The sequence below is a fragment of the Dipodomys spectabilis genome, unplaced genomic scaffold (genome assembly GCF_019054845.1).
Source record: "Dipodomys spectabilis isolate Male_0828 unplaced genomic scaffold, ASM1905484v1 ptg000054l, whole genome shotgun sequence".
In the NCBI taxonomy this organism is placed as follows: Eukaryota; Metazoa; Chordata; class Mammalia; order Rodentia; family Heteromyidae; genus Dipodomys; species Dipodomys spectabilis.
In genome coordinates, this window is record NW_024870731.1 from 3,611,719 (window position 1) to 3,628,305 (window position 16,587).

The 16,587-nt window shown below is 38.5% G+C and overlaps 1 pseudogene; it reads left to right on the forward strand.

Moving 5' to 3' along the window:
- The first annotated feature begins 4,043 nt into the window (after positions 1-4,043).
- LOC122108210 lies at positions 4,044-4,444 on the forward strand (annotated as a pseudogene).
- The last annotated feature ends 12,143 nt before the right edge of the window (positions 4,445-16,587 follow it).

Genomic DNA, 16,587 nt, shown 5'->3' on the forward strand with positions numbered 1-16,587 from the left:
GGCATTGTGCCTTTGTGTTCCTCTCCTAAGAATATCCTCCTTTGGTCTCATTGTGTGTGAATACCTAAAGTCCTGTATACTTTCTAATTCCCTAGTATATTTTAGATCTAGCTTCTCATATGAGAGAAAACATGTGTCATTTGTCTTTCTGAGTTTGGCTTACCTCACTTACCATGATTTGTTCTAGGTCCATCCATGTGAATTGAGTCAATAAAAATTAAGAAAAAGGAAAAAAAGTGGGAAAAGAAAAATAGAGAATAAAGATAATTTTACTTGTAATTATTAAGAATAATTTCACATGTGACTAAATGCCAGATATGGAATCCAGACTTAAATGATGCTAATAGTAGCTATCCTCTTTTCTATCTCTCTGAACCATCTGCTGCCATGTTGTTTTGATCCCAGAATCCCCTGGTTCCTCTAAGTCCTTGCTTTTGCTAGTCTAGACTGAGAATGGACATTTTTGCCTGCTTGACAGAAGTCTAGTCACATTAACTTTGATTGGCTTGCATTTACTCTATCCCTGAGCCAGTCTCTATGGCAAGGAATGTGTCATTAACCATGATTTCTGTCCCCAGATCCAGGTCATTGGGTAACACTCTGTTAGGAGTTGAGGAGAAGTGGGTTTTCAGATGAAAATTAGGATGGTTTCTTATGAAGAAAAAACAGATGCAAAATAAAAAATAACAAACAACTATGGCAATGATATAAAAAGAAACCCAGGGTGGGGGAAGAAACAGAGAGAGAGAGAGAGAGAGAGAGAGAGAGAGACAGAGAGACAGAGAGACAGAGAGACAGAGAGACAGAGAGAGACAGAGAGAGACAGAGACAGAGGCAGAGAGAGACAGAAATGACAGAATAAGTGCAGTTAATTGCTAGTGGCTCTCTGGAATGCCATGTTGAGAAACAGCCTGGGATTGAACCAAGGAAAAATATAGTGTCATAATTAATTAGAGATGTCTACCATGTGCTAGAAAGTAGTCAAATGCCAGATATTTGTTTTTCTTCATTTTTTTCACTGGCCATTGAACTAATGATAAGTGAAAACACACAGTGACATCTATGTTCAGCTATGGTCAAGCTTTGAGCTGTGCAGTGAATTTATTTATTATAGTCACTCACTCAGGCCAAAGAGGGGGTCTACTAACAAGGCTATTTGTTGCCATGAATGTTAGCCAGTGGAACTGAGACAAGGTGGGCGGCAATTGCCAAGACCATCCACAATGTGGCCTTGACTAAGACTGGCCAACTGGCATTTGATCAATCACTGCTGGTTTGTTCTTTTTTCCTCCTTGCTCAGCAAGTTGATCAAGGCCTTCTTTGTAAACAGGCACTTTGTTGGATGCTTCAGGAACAAAGACAAGCAAAAGTGACCAGGCCCTAACCTAATGAAGCTTTCAGCTCACTGAGAGCTATCTGGCTGTCTTGGAGCTTATCACAATAGCTCTTTTCATTGTTATTTCCAAAGGATGCACATTATGGTATATTGCAGTGAAAACATCATCAGAACTTCTATCTAGAAGCATCAGCACCCTTGAGAATATCAGGTGGCCACAGGGCATGAGCATTAGTTTCAAGAAGATATTCCTCAGCAAAGGAATCATTTGAAAGCTGACTGATAATACAATTTACAGACTTAGGCCAATGAACACTGGAAGAAATGCTAATACAGGAGTACTGTTCTTAACACAACTACACCAACAGAGAAGCCAAGGCTGAGAAAAGTCAAGTGAATTTCTAAATATCATATGGTAACAAATGGCAGAGTATATGCTCAGTCACTGATTAATTCATACTTTTCAAGAGGAAATAGAATTGTTTGAATAAAATTTGACCCCAATAGTCTTAATGGAAGGAGGAGACAAGTATGGTTACTAAGGACTTCATGTGTTTATTTGTAACTTTCTCTGGGATTGAATAGGCTTTGGTGGTTTATATCTGTAATTCTAGCTGCTTGAGAGGCTGAGAGTTGGGGATTATGGTTTGAAGCCAGCCCAGGCAGACCAATCTGAGAAATTCTTATCTTTAGTTTACCAGCAAAAGCCAGAAGTGAAGTTATGGCTTAGGTGGTAGCACTCCAGCCATGAGCAAAAAAGCCAAGTGAGAGCACAAGGCTCCACATTCAAGGCCCAGTACAGGCATAGAAATTTATCACTTATTAAAAAGAGATGATTTGCACACTGGAAGCCTCCAGTAGTGAAACATTAACTGCATATAACTCCATAGAAGGCCAAATCATTTTGTATCATAAGCTTAAATATTAATGAATTATAGAGTTAGGAATTTGATGATATTCACACTTTCCTTAAGTGAAATGTACTCACTATCTTGCCCATGTAATTGTAACCCCTCTATATGGTATTTTCACAATAAAAAAAGAAGGCCCAACCCTGACTTCATTTTTTCTGCTTCTCATCTTTGTCATATTAGATGCACTATCCACAAGTAATAACCATCTATGTATCTTAAGGGTTTCTGGGATGGTCTCAGGCATATATGAGTTCTTTTTCTTTAGTAAAGGTGGCTCTGGATGAGTTAACTAAGTGTATATACTTTTTTATACCTCTGTAAGAAGGTAGAACAATCTACTCAGCAGATGATTCCTTTAGTTGGAGCTTTGTTCCTCATTCTCCATGAGCATACAGGGGTGAAAGTCTATTCCAATAGACATAAAAATCTCTGACCAGAAAATTCTCTTTTCTGTTCTTTGCTTGAAGGACTATGTATGTGTGCATATACAAAAGTGCATCACTATTTATGAGACTTCTTTTTGGACAGAGCTAGGTTTTCAAAGGTTTAGCAGACTGTTGGAAAAGTTTCTTTCTCTAATTCTTGGTATAGGTGTTCTTCTGCCAAGTACATCGTTGTGGGTCTACGGTATTAGGGGTGTGGTTGTTTCCCAACTGAGTTTTATAATCTCTTCCCAGGACTTTTCGTCCAAGTACAACATCTACAGTTGTAAGGGAGGCAGCAAGTTCACCTGGAGGTGGCTTCACTCTTACCAATGGGCCAGTGCTGGCCATGAGAAGCCAGACCAGTCTGCATTACAGGAATTTAGCAATTTAGGGATGAAATTAAAATTTTCTAAGTGTTGTATTTCAGAACCGAAAGAATGCACAGAGCCCTGTAGGAAAGATTCTCTGGTTTCCTTCCTGACCAGGAATGTCTGGCAAAGTAAAGTTTGTAATTCTGAAGGGGCTGCCTGTGAATGTTTCTTCATAGCAGACTTGAAGATCATGCTCCTGATACATAATCATGAATTCTGAAAGAAGATACCCTTTTCTTCTGGATGAAGTCCATGTTTTCCATACCTATGAAGCCTTGGTGTAGTGATGGAAAGGGCTCTCTGATGGTGGAATGTCTTAGGAAGTGGGCCATCATTGGATCTAGATGGTAATGGATCAATTCTCACATGGCCTTATAGAGAAGGCACAATGGATGCAGAGGAATTTGAGAAGATTCCATGATGGGTGTCTTGTCCCAAGTTCCCATACACATACTCCATAGACTAGAATGAAAAGAGTGAGAGTCTATTCTAATGGATAAAAATTGAAGTCAAACTGAGTCAAACAAGTTAGAAGCATATAACTAAAAATGATCCAAGTAACTGAAAAATTCTGGGGTGGTGTTGCTTCAGATCCAGGTGTTCAGATCCACATGTTCAAATGGGAGCAGTTAAGAGCCTTTATTTCGCTCAACTCTTGCCTCTGTTTTCCTTTGTATTGTCTTCATTTTCCAGGTAAGCTCTTTTTACATGGAAGGAAGGTGACCTTGAATAGGTTTAAGTTTCATTACAGTGATTTGGTAACCCAAATAGAAAGATCCTTCTTTCTCAATAGGCCCAGGACACTACTCATGGCACGTATAATTTGGGGCTTCATTTGACTCACAGAAGTAAAAGACTAAATCAGTCTTATGTAATCCACATGGCTTGAAAGTAGAGAAAGAACAATTTTAAGAAGAATATCTGGGTTACTCTATGTAGAAGAAGAAAGAGGTGTGTTTCTAGCCCTGCCTCTTTCTTTTGGTGCTGCTGCAGGCTTCCTGCCATCATGGTTAACGTTCCTAAAACTTTTTGTTAGAAGTGTGGCAAGCATCAACCTCACAAAGTAACAGTACAAGAAGGGCAAGGATTCTCTGTATGCCCAGGGAAAGCATCGTTATGACCAGAAGCAGAGTGGCTATGGCGGTCAGATTAAACCAATTTTCCAGAAAAAAGCTAAGACTACAAAAAAGATTGTGCTGGGACTTGAATGTATTGAACCCAACTGCAGATCTAAGAGAATGCTATTAAGAGATACAAACATTTTGAACTGGGTGGAGATTAAAAGAGAAAGGGGCAAGTGATCCAGTTCTAAGCTCCAACTTTTGTTCTGAAGACAATAAAATCATGATGTCTAAATTCCAACTTTTGTTATGAAAGCAATAAAATCGTGAGGTCAAATTCAACAACAACAACAAAAAAAGAGGTGGAATGAATAGATTGGATTTAATGTAAATCAGTGGGGAAACATTGTATACATTAATTCTTGTCATCTAAGAAAAGCAAGAAGACTGTGAATTTTTTTCCAATTCATTCTATTGTTTTATTTGTGTGATTTAATTAATTGATTCATTCAACAACTCTATTTGAATGCCTACTATGTAGAAGTACTAATAGTCCAATGGTGGGCAAGATAACCATTGTCCTGGTCTTTATAAATTTACCATCATCCTCTTAGCCAGTCACGGCATATATAGGCTTTTTTAGTTAGTTATGTAAGGTGTTGGTAGGAAGTATATTGTGTGCTAAGAGAGTGCCCCTTTCCACCTTGGGGGGGAGGAGAGGTGATAATTAGTTTGAAGCCTGAAGATTAAGCAAAAACAGGTTGCATGGGGGCTAAGGTGCAGATGGGAGTGTCAGGAAGAACATTTCAGGGGCAACAGAGTGTGTAAGAGTCTGGAAGCTAGGGAACAGGTGCATTGTATATTTGGTCAACAGACAGAAACATGGTTAAATTCTGAGATGGAAGACTTCCCTGTCCTTCCAGGAGAACAGGACAGTAGAGAAGTAAGAGAAGACTGAAGAAGTTGGTTTAACTCTTCAGTCAATTGGTCTACTATTACATTATGGACTGACATCTCCTGTTGGTGCTGTAGAACACATAGTAAGGCCTTAAATTCAAATTAAGCACCTTCAAATACATCCTGTTACTGAATAAACATGTTATATCATCCTCTTTTATTATTTTTAAATTTTTTTATTGTAAAGATACCGCACAGAGAGGTTACAGTTACATGAGTAAGGCAATGAGTACATTTCCAATGGAGCATTGTTACCCCCTCCTTTGTTTTTCCCCTACTATCCCTTCCCTCCCCACTTCTCCAACATCTCCCTCCTCCCTGCCCCCCCTCACCAAGTTGCAAAGTTTTTTTTCAACATAGTGTCTTATACATCTCATTGCTACAATGGATCGACCTGTATCCTTGCTTCAGCATTTTGTTATTTTCCTTCCCTTCCCCTAAATGTATATACAAGATGTAGGGAACCAAAATCAAATACAGTGACAACAGGGGTTATACATGGGGGAAGAACATACAAAAGAAAAAAAAATCACATCGTACATTAAAAACAACAGGGACAAAGAATGAATGGCTATAATAAAGAACTCTAATAACAACAGATGCTGGAGGAGATGTGGTCAAAAGGGAACCCTAGTGCCCTGTTGGGAGTGTAAACTTGTTCAACCACTTTGGAAAGCAGTATGGAGGGTTCTCAAAAGACTCCACATAGAGCTCCCCTATGACCCAGCAATCCCACTTTTGAAAAAGCATTTACCCAAATGATCACAAACAAGGCCATACTAAAGCTACCAGCACAATTATGTTTATCGCAACATTATTCACCATAGCTAAGATATGGAACCAACCCAGATGCCCCTCAGTAGATGAATGGATTAAGAAAATGTAGTACACACACACACACACACACACACACACACACACACACACACTGGAATTCTATACTTGCATTAAAAAGAATGACACTGCCCCATTTGTTAGGAAATGGAAAGACTTGGAAAAAAATATATTAAGTGAAGTAGGCCAGACCCAAAGAAAAATAGGTCTCATGGTTTCCCTTATTTGCAATAACTAGTATACGTCTAAGATAATCTTACCAGCCAAGAAGAAAAGGTCAAAATCTATCTACATATTACCATATAGTATGCTGCTAAGCAAAATGAACCCCAAGATATGGTCACAATAGATTTTATCTTTGCCTTGTTGTTTTTAATGTACTATGTGATTTTTTTTAATCATCTCCTCTTATTGTTCAATAATGTTCCTGAGAACTGATAATACTATTATGTATATGTCAAATAATCACATCTAAACTAAAAGAATACAAAAGCTACAGAGAGTGAATTTGATCAAATTATATTATATATATATGCATATACATACAACAATGACATCCTTCACACAATAAATTTGTTAATGAAATAATGTTAGTACAATGGCAAAGACAGTTTATGAGAAAAGATAGAAGAGAAATATACCATTATGTTAGCAACTGTCAGTAGTGATTAGATTCAGAGTACTGAGCTAAATACAAAATTGCATTTGTTTGCAAACTTTGGTTGATGGTTGCCTTAAGATAGTGTTCTAGCACAAAACTGGTGCTATCTTCATCTCAAATGGGCAGAGTAAGCCGGAAAAAACACAAGAAAAATGGCAAATTCGGGTATCTCAATTCCCAATCTTGAAAATCAGGAGTTAGAACAGATAATGAATAATCCAGAGGAGAGTTCCCAAATAGCTCTACAAACACTGCTGGCAAACATGATAAATGAGAAGTTTGACAATGTACAAAGGACTCTGTATGAGCGTGATAGGGAGAGAGAGGAGGCATCCCAGAAGTTTATACAGGAATATCATAAGCGTGAGGAAGCTACTCAAAAACTGATACAGGATTTGCGTGAACAACTTGAGAATACTCAAAGAGAAAGGGAGGAATGGCGTGAGCAGGCTGAGAACACTCAAAGAGAACTGCAGGAATCCCACGAACGGGAGGAAGCTAATCAAAGAGTAATACAGGAATTGAGAGACCAGGTAGAGAACACACAAAGATCACTAAAGGCATTCATGGAATCCATTAACAAAGACCTGAAGGAAGTCAGGGAGACCACAAAGGGAATGCTGAATGGAACCCAACAGAAGGAATGGGAGCCCAAAGAAACCATAACCAATCAACTAAGTGATTTGAGGACAAACACTGAACACCAAATTAAGGAAGTAAAGAAATTCATACAAGACCTAAAACAGAGCTTCAACAAAGAACTTGAAGCCATCAAAGCTGACCAACTAGAAGGAAAAGAGATAAAAAACAAAGTAGAGAGTCTTGACAGCAGGTTAGACCATGCAGAAGATCGAATCTCAGGGATTGAAGACAGCCTAGATATTATAGAGAAAGAACATACCACCATCCAAGACAAGTCCAAGAAATATGATAGATCTATCCAACACCTGGTAGACACCATCAGAAGGCCTAATCTAAGGATAATGGGTGTAGAGGAGCACCTAGAAACAGAAGTTAATGGTCTAGGAAATTTGTTTAACAGGATCCTAGCAGAGAACTTCCCAAACATGCAAAAAGATAGGCCTATTCAGATACAAGAAGCCTTTAGAACCCCAAATAGACCAGACCAGAATAGGACATCCCACCGTCACATTATAATCCACACAGGATCAACTCAGACCAAGGAAAAGATCCTTAAAGCTGTCAAGGAGAAAAGGGTAATCACCTATAAAGGGAAACCAATTAGAATCACCTCAGATTTCTCAGCAGAGGCAATCAAAGCAAGAAGAGCCTGGAATGATGTATGCCATGCCCTAAAAACAAACAACTATCAACCAAGAATACTGTACCCAGCTAAACTCTCCTTCATAACTGAAGGCCAAATAAAAACCTTCCATAGCAAAGAAAAATGGAAACAATACATCTCCACCAAACCAGCCCTACAAAAGATTCTTAAAGATGTCCTACACATAGAAAACCAACAAGACCGCAATAAAGGCCAAGAAACTGCACCCAAACTGAGAATCCAAGAACCATAGGAAGAACCCAGTTTTCGTAGCCCCCAAGAAGGTGGATAACATGGCAGGAACTCCCAAATACCTCTCAGTCCTATCTCTTAACGTTAATGGACTGAACTCTCCAATTAAGCGACATAGACTGTCTGGTTGGATTAAAAAACAAGACCCTTCTATGTGCTGCCTGCAGGAGTCACATCTTGCCCGCAAAAACAAACACATTTTCAATGGTAAAGGCTGGAACAAAATCTACCAAGCAAACGGCCCCCATAAACAGGCGGGAGTTGCAATCCTAATATCAGATAAAATAGACTTCAAATTAAAATTCACGAGAAGAGATAAAGAAGGTCGCTACATACTAATTAAAGGATCTCTCCTTCAGGAGGATATTACAATTCTAAATATCTATTCGCCAAACAATGGAGCACCCAAATTTATCAAAGAAACACTACTTTCCCTCAAATCCCATCTAGATCCAAAGACATTAATTGTTGGGGATTTTAACACACCACTCTCCCCACTAGATAGATCAACTCAGCAAAAACTCAACAGAGAAACCGCAGATCTAAACAGCTGCATAGATCAACTAGACTTAACAGACATCTACCGAACATTTCACCCAGCAGCATCGGAATACACGTTTTTCTCAGCAGCACATGGAACATTTTCTAAAATAGACCACATTTTAGGCCACAAAGCAAACTTGTCTAAATTCAGAAACATTGAAGTTATACCTTGCATTCTCTCTGACCACAAGGGAATAAAATTAGAACTCAACACCAAAAGCCACCAAAGAAAGTCCGGTATCACATGGAGGCTGAACAACACACTGCTGAATCATGAGTGGGTCATGGAAGAGATTAGAAAGGAAATTCAAATGTTCATGCTATTCAACAAAAATGAACACACAAATTACCAGCTCCTCTGGGACACAGCAAAGGCAGTACTCAGAGGCAAGTTTATAGCTCTGAGCTCCTACATCAACAAATTGGAGAGATCTGAAACTAACAATTTAATGACACATCTAAACCTCCTTGAAAAAGAGCAGCAAGATAAACCCCAATCCAGTAGACGGAAAGAAATAATCAAAATTAAATCAGAATTAAATGAATTAGAATCCAAAAAAACTATAGAAAGAATCAACAAAACAAAGAATTGGTTCTTCGAAAAACTTAACAAAATTGACAGACCCTTAGCAAATCTTATCAGAAAAGAAGAGAACACACCCAAATTAATAAACTCAGAGATGAGAATGGAAACATCACCACGGAAACAACCAAGATTCAGAACATTATAAGGGAATACTTCTCAAAACTTTATGCTAATAAGTTTGAGAACTTGACAGAAATGGACCTCTTCCTAGCAAATATTGACATGCCAAAACTAAACCAAGATGAGTTAACTATCTTAACAGGCCCATATCAAGCATTGAAATAGAAACAGCAATAAGAGACCTCCCAGCTAAGAAAAGTCCAGGACCAGATGGTTTTACAGTGGAATTTTACAAGGCCTTCAAAGCAGAGCTCACGCCAATTCTCCTCCAACTCTTCAATGAAATTGAAAGAGAAAGCTCACTACCGAACACATTCTATGAAGCCATCATAACCCTCATCCCAAAACCAGGCAGGGACTCATCAAAGAAAGAGAACTATAGACCCATTTCTTTGATGAACATTGATGCAAAACTTCTCAACAAAATTTTGGCCAACCGACTTCAACAATTCATCCAAAAAATCATACACCATGATCAAACAGGATTCATTTCAGGGATGCAAAGCTGGTTCAATATACGCAAATCAATTAATATTATTCATCACATCAACAGGAGCAAGAATAAGAACCACATGGTTATCTCAATAGATGCAGAAAAAGCATTCGACAAGATCCAACACCCCTTTATGATGAAGGTTTTGGAAAAATTAGGAATCCATGGAACATTCCTCAATACAATAAAGGCTGTATATGACAAACCTACAGCCAGCATTATACTCAATGGTGAAAAACTAAAGCCACTTCCTCTTAACTCAGGAACAAGACAAGGATGCCCACTCTCCCCACTTCTCTTCAATCTAGTATTAGAATGCCTAGCTACAGCAATAAGACAAGATGCAGACATAAAGGGGATCCAAATAGGGAAAGAAGAAATAAAACTCTCCCTCTTTGCAGATGACATGATCTTGTATTTAAAGAATCCCATAGACTCCACTCCCAAATTACTCAAGCTGATTCAAAACTTTGGCAAAGTAGCAGGTTATAAAATTAACCCCCCAAAATCAATTCTTTTCTGTATGCCAACAATGAGAAAAGTGTGGCTGAAATTAGGAAAGCAACTCCATTTGTAATAGCCCCACAAAAAATAAAATACCTAGGAATTAACTTAACTAAAGAAGTGAAGGACCTCTATGATGAAAACTTTAAAATTTTGAAAAAGGAAATCAACACAGAACTCAAAAAATGGCAAATCCTCCCATGCTCTTGGATTGGAAAGATTAACATCGTGAAAATGGCAATACTTCCCAAGGCTATCTACAAATTCAACGCAATACCTATCAAAATTCCAACCTCATTCTTCAAGGAAATAGAAGAGGCAATCCAAAAATTCATATGGAACAATAAAAGACCTCGAATAGCAAAAACTCTCCTCAACGGAAAGAACAATGCTGGAGGAATATCAATACCAAATTTCAAACTCTACTATAAAGCCATAGTAATCAAAACAGCTTGGTATTGGCATAAGAACAGACCTCAGGATCAATGGAATAGAATTGAAAACCCAGAAATGAACCTACAGACCTATAGCCATCTAATCTTTGATAAGGGAGCTAAAACAATAGAATGGAAGAAAGACAGCCTCTTCAATAAATGGTGCTGGCAAAATTGGTTAACTATATGTAGAAAACTAAAGCTAGATCCTTATATATCACCCTGCACCAGAATCAACTCCAAATGGATCAAAGACCTTGAAGTCAAAGCAGACACTCTGGAATAGGAGAAACCCTAGGTCTCCTTGGCTCAGGCCGAAATTTTCTGAATAGAGACCCGGAAACACAACAAATCAAAGAAAGGTTGGACAAATGGGATTGCATAAGGTTGCAGAGCTTCTGCAGGGCAAATGACATAGCTAGCAAGATCAATAGAAAGCCCATGGATTGGGAGAAGATCTTTACTAGCCATACAACAGACAAGGGTCTCATATCTAAAATATACTGGGAACTCAAAAAATTAAACCACCCAACAACAAATCCTCAAAGAAACAACTGCCCAATAAATAAGTGGGTGAAAGGCTTAAAGAGAAACTTCTCTGCAGAAGAAAGAAGGATGGCCAGTAGACACATGAAGAAATGTTCAACATCCCTAGCCATAAAAGAAATGCAAATCAAAACAACATTGAGATACCACCTCACTTCAGTTAGAACGGCAAAAATCAAGAACTGTAACAACAACAGATGCTGGAGGGGATGTGGACAGAAAGGAACCTTACTTCATTGTTGGTGGGAATGTAAACTTGTTCAACCACTTTGCAAAGCAGTATGGAGGTTCCTGAAAAGACTTCACATAGAGCTCCCCTATGACCCAGCAATCCCACTTTTGGGCATTTATCCTAATGTTTACAAACAAGACCACACTAAAGCTACCAGCACAACTATGTTTATTGCAGCATTATTTACCATAGCTAAGATATGGAACCAACCCAGATGCCCCTCAGTAGATGAATGGATCAAGAAAATGTGGTATATATACACAATGGAATTCTCTGCCTCCATCAGGAAGAATGACATTTCCCCATTTGTTAGGAAATGGAAAGGCTTGGAAAAAATTATATTAAGTGAAGTAAGCCAGGCCCAAAGAAACATAGGTCCAATGGTTTCCCTTATTTGCAATATCTAGTATAGGTATGAGTCAAGCGGAAAAGGTCAGATAATGTGATGTTAGGAAAACGAACCCTTAAATATGTATTTTAATGTTTTTGTTTCTTTCATGCATGTGTTTCTAATGCATTTATAAGATTATTTCTTTATTGCTTTGTATGTCCCTCCCCCACAGTGTAACCCCCGCGTTCACTATATTTGATGTCAGTATAACATGTGGAGGAGACGGGGACAAACAAGTCGTTTAAGGATTCAGGTGGACCTGTTGCAACAATGAGAAGTACAAAATGTCATGTCAAAACCAGCTTTACAATGTGGGTGTGTGGGGGGAAGGGGGGGTATGATTGGGTGGGGGGGAGGGGGGAGGCTGGGAAGGGAGGTGAAGGGTAAACAAAGGAGGAGGCTGCAATGCTTGGTAAGAAATGTATGCATTATCCTGCCCATGTAATTGTAACCCCTCTGTACAGTATGTTCTCAAATAAAATAAAATTAAAAAAATTGCATTTTTTTTTTATTTTCCATGGATGTGTAGGTATTAAAAGGGGGAAATCCTGTTTATTTAATCATGAGGGCCGATCCTTAAAGAAGAGGGTGAACCCATTGCCACTCTGCCTTCATCAGTGTGGGTGATGTTTTCTGATTTGGGAATGTAATTGGGTTGGAGGCATACTTGAGCTAAGATGGGAGATGGGTAGCATGCATCTTCTGAGGTTGGAAGAGGGTATGCCTGTGGGCCACGAAATGACAGTAGGAAAGATAATTCTCCAGAAGGGTTGGTTCTTTCCTCTGGATGGGATTGTTCCTGTGTCTTATTGGACTGCAGTGTGGTATAGTTTACATGTTTAGAGAAATAGTTCTAATTCTAGCACAGTGCTCAAATGCACATCTTTTCTAGTCTGGGAAGTTTCTCACGACTGTCATAGAAATGCAGTGGAAACGAATCAATTCAAGACCTCAAAAATTAAATGTAGCACATCAAGCAGTAAAACACTGCAAGAGATATCTAAACATATTTACACTAAGTCACTCTCCAGGAATGAAAAACATAATCTTTTGACACATATATACAAAATGCGAAAGTTTCCAAATGGGATGTTAAAATTAAAGGTGACTTGGAAATTAAATATCTTATTAATTTAAGATACTCTATCTGGGGTATACAATTTGCATCATGAAATGCTTCTGTATCACCATGTAGATTTGTCCCTGGCAGAAGAATTATCTGCTTATGGTTAAATAGACTGCATAGTTAGAAGCAATGAGGGCTAAAGAGTTAAGAGAGATGTAAATAATGCAAATTTATGAGAAAAAATAGTGTGTATTCTGATCATATAAAATAATATTTATTGAAATGAACTCCAGGAAATAGAAACAAGAGGATTTTCTTTGCTGTTTTGTTTTGCATCTTGTTTGTTCATTTATCTGTCCTTATGAGGGTACGGGGGGCACAGAAATGGAGGGACAAAGGGTGAACAAATGTAGCAGTGGTAAGTCCTAGATACTATGTTGACAATGAACTATTCAACTTGGGGTGGGGATGGGAGGGAAAAACTGGGAGTGAGGGAAAGGGTGACATCGTCCAAAAAGAAATATACTCATTACCTGTCTTACGTAACCGTAACCCTTCTGTACTTCACCTTTATAATAAAAAAATTTTTAAATGAAAAGAAAAAAAATGTGTCGTAGTCAATGAATTCTAAATCATCTAGGAAGCAAAGCTTTACTTAGAGACAAGTTGATGTACATTTACAAAACCTCTTTTGAGACTGTGGCAGTTTTATACATACATACATACATGCATACATACATATATATATATATATATATATATATTTGTAGAATGAATGCTAACTAAATGTTTCTTTAACTGAAAGAAAAAAATGAGGTGAGTTTTCCAGTTTGCACAACTAACTAGTTAAGGAGCATTTTATCCTTCAGACCTGCTACGAGGGGCTGGTTGGGTGATTACATATAGAGGTAGGTGATCTACCCAGGGAACCATCAGAAAAGACAGGTTCTTGTTCCCTTGACTCCTGTCCCCTGTAGGACGATCATATTTGAAATCTGGACCCAATGTATCCTGGAAGGAGGTAAGATTGATTTATTTCCATATTTTTGAAATAGTCGCTAGATATCCACACTGATGATACTGAAGTTTTTTTTTTAATTTAATTTTATTTGTGAACATACTGTACAGAGGAGTTACAGTTACATGGGCAGGATAATGCGTACATTTCTTACCAAGCATTGCAGCCTCCTCCTTTGTTTACCCTTCACATCCCTTCCCAGCCTCCCTCCTCCCCCCCTAATCCCAATCCTTCTCCTCCCCCCCCCCCCCCCCCCCCCCCCCCCCCCCCCCCCCCCGCACCAACGTTGTAAAGCTCGTTTTGGACATGACAACTTGTACTTCTCATTGTTGCAACAGGTCCACCTGTATCCTTAAACAACTGGTTTTTCCCCATCTCCTCCACAAGTTATACTGACATCAAATATAGTGAAAGCAGGGGTTATACTGTGGGGGAGGGACTACAAAGCAACAAAGAGATAATCTTATAAATGTGTTAGAAACACATGCATGAAAGAAAAAAACATTAAAATACACATCTAAGGGTTCATTTTCCTGACATCACATTATCTGACCTTTTCCGCTTGACTCATACATATACTAGGTATTACAAATAAGGGAAACCATGGGACCTACATTTCTTTGGGCCTGGCTTACTTCACTTAATATACTTTTTTCCAAGTTTTTCCATTTCCTAACAAATGGGGCAATGTTATTCTTTCTGATGGAGGCATAGAATTCCATTGTGTATATATACCACATTTTCTTGATCCATTCATCTACTGAGGGGCATCTGGGTTGGTTCCATATCTTAGCTATGGTAAATAATGCTGCAATAAACATAGTTGTGCTGGTAGCTTTAGTGTGGTCTTGTTTGTAAACATTAGGGTAAATGCCCAAAAGTGGGATTGCTGGGTCATAGGGGAGCTCTATGTGAAGTCTTTTGAGGAACCTCCATACTGCTTTGCAAAGTGGTTGAACAAGTTTACATTCCCACCAACAATGAAGTAAGGTTCCTTTCTGTCCACATCCCCTCCAGCATCTGTTGTTGTTAGAGTTCTTGATTTTTGCCGTTCTAACTGGAGTGAGGTGATATCTCAATGTTGTTTTGATTTGCATTTCTTTTATGGCTAGGGATGTTGAACATTTCTTCATGTGTCTATTGGCCATCCTTCTTTCTTCTTCAGAGAAGTTTCTCTTTAAGTCTTTCGCCCACTTATTTATTGGGAGAAGATTTTTTTTTTTTAAGCTGGAAGAATCGATTTGTGGATGTTGGCTAGCTTTTCCTCAGCAGTGTGTTTGAGGTCATTAGCCAATGCGATGGAAGAGTGTGATTGATTGCAATGCTCTCATATATTGTAATAATAAGGGACGTGTTACTGATACCATAAGAGCTATTTTTATCTTGTTCTTCCCTTATTTTTCATCTCTATCAGTTTGGTTTATGTAAACCTGACACGTTTGTGTATGTGAAACAGATGCAGGGAAAGGCACAGTTGTGTCTGTTCAAACCATATTTTTTTAATCATAGACATGATTTATGAAAATGTTCTTTGCCTATGAGGTTTTCTTTCTTTTTCAAAAGGCACAGTAATTATAAATCCAACATTCTTTTTTTATTTTTGGTACTTAGGAGAGCTAGAAGAAGTAAAAAGTTAACGTTTCTTTGCCCAATCTGTCTAAATTCCATGTTGTAAGGAAAACAGCATAAGAGTTCTTGGCAGATGCAAATTAGGCATTTAAAAATGACCTGTTAATCAAAGTATTAGAAGAGTCTTTTCAAATGCCTACAGCTCAGGTCCTGGGACTGCTTCCCCAGAACTGAAGATTTGTCCCTTCTCTACCCTCAATTCACTCACAAAGTGAGTTTCCACAAGATGTTATTTGACTCCAGTGTTCCTTTTAATGGACATGACCCATCATTGATCATATTCCTTTTTATTAATACAGGATACTTGTACAAACTGATAGAGTTCAGTATGATATCAACATGCACCAATCACATCCAATCACCCTTTTCTATTTCCCTACCCCACACTTTCCCAGTCCCTAGTAATCACTGTATTACCCCTCCTTTCCTCTCTTCCCCTCCCCTATTCTTTCATTTGTTTTTCCCTTTTCCTCTTTCAATTTCCTCCCTCCCTCCCTCCCTCCCTCCCTTCCTTCCTTCCTCCCTTCCTTCCTTCCTTCCTTCCTTCCTTCCTTCCTTCCTTCCTTCCTTCCTTCCTTCCTTCCTTCCTTCCTTCCTTGTTTTTCAACTTGCACGCATGGGAGAGAACATGCAGTACTTGTCTTTCTGTGTCTGACTTATTTCACTTAACATATGTCCTCCAGTTTCACAATTTTGCAGCAAATCGCAGGATTTCATTTTTCTTTATGATACTGTTGTGCTTATATGCCACATTTGCTTTATCAAACATTGTAACCTTTCGATGGATCCAAGTCAGAAAAAGACATATTTAATCCCCAACTTCCTGATCAATGCACCAAATACTCCCTAAACCAGCAAGTTGAGCACAGTTAAACAACATTGGTTCTTGTGTATGACAAGATAATTCAGGCAAGAAAGGAACATAAGAT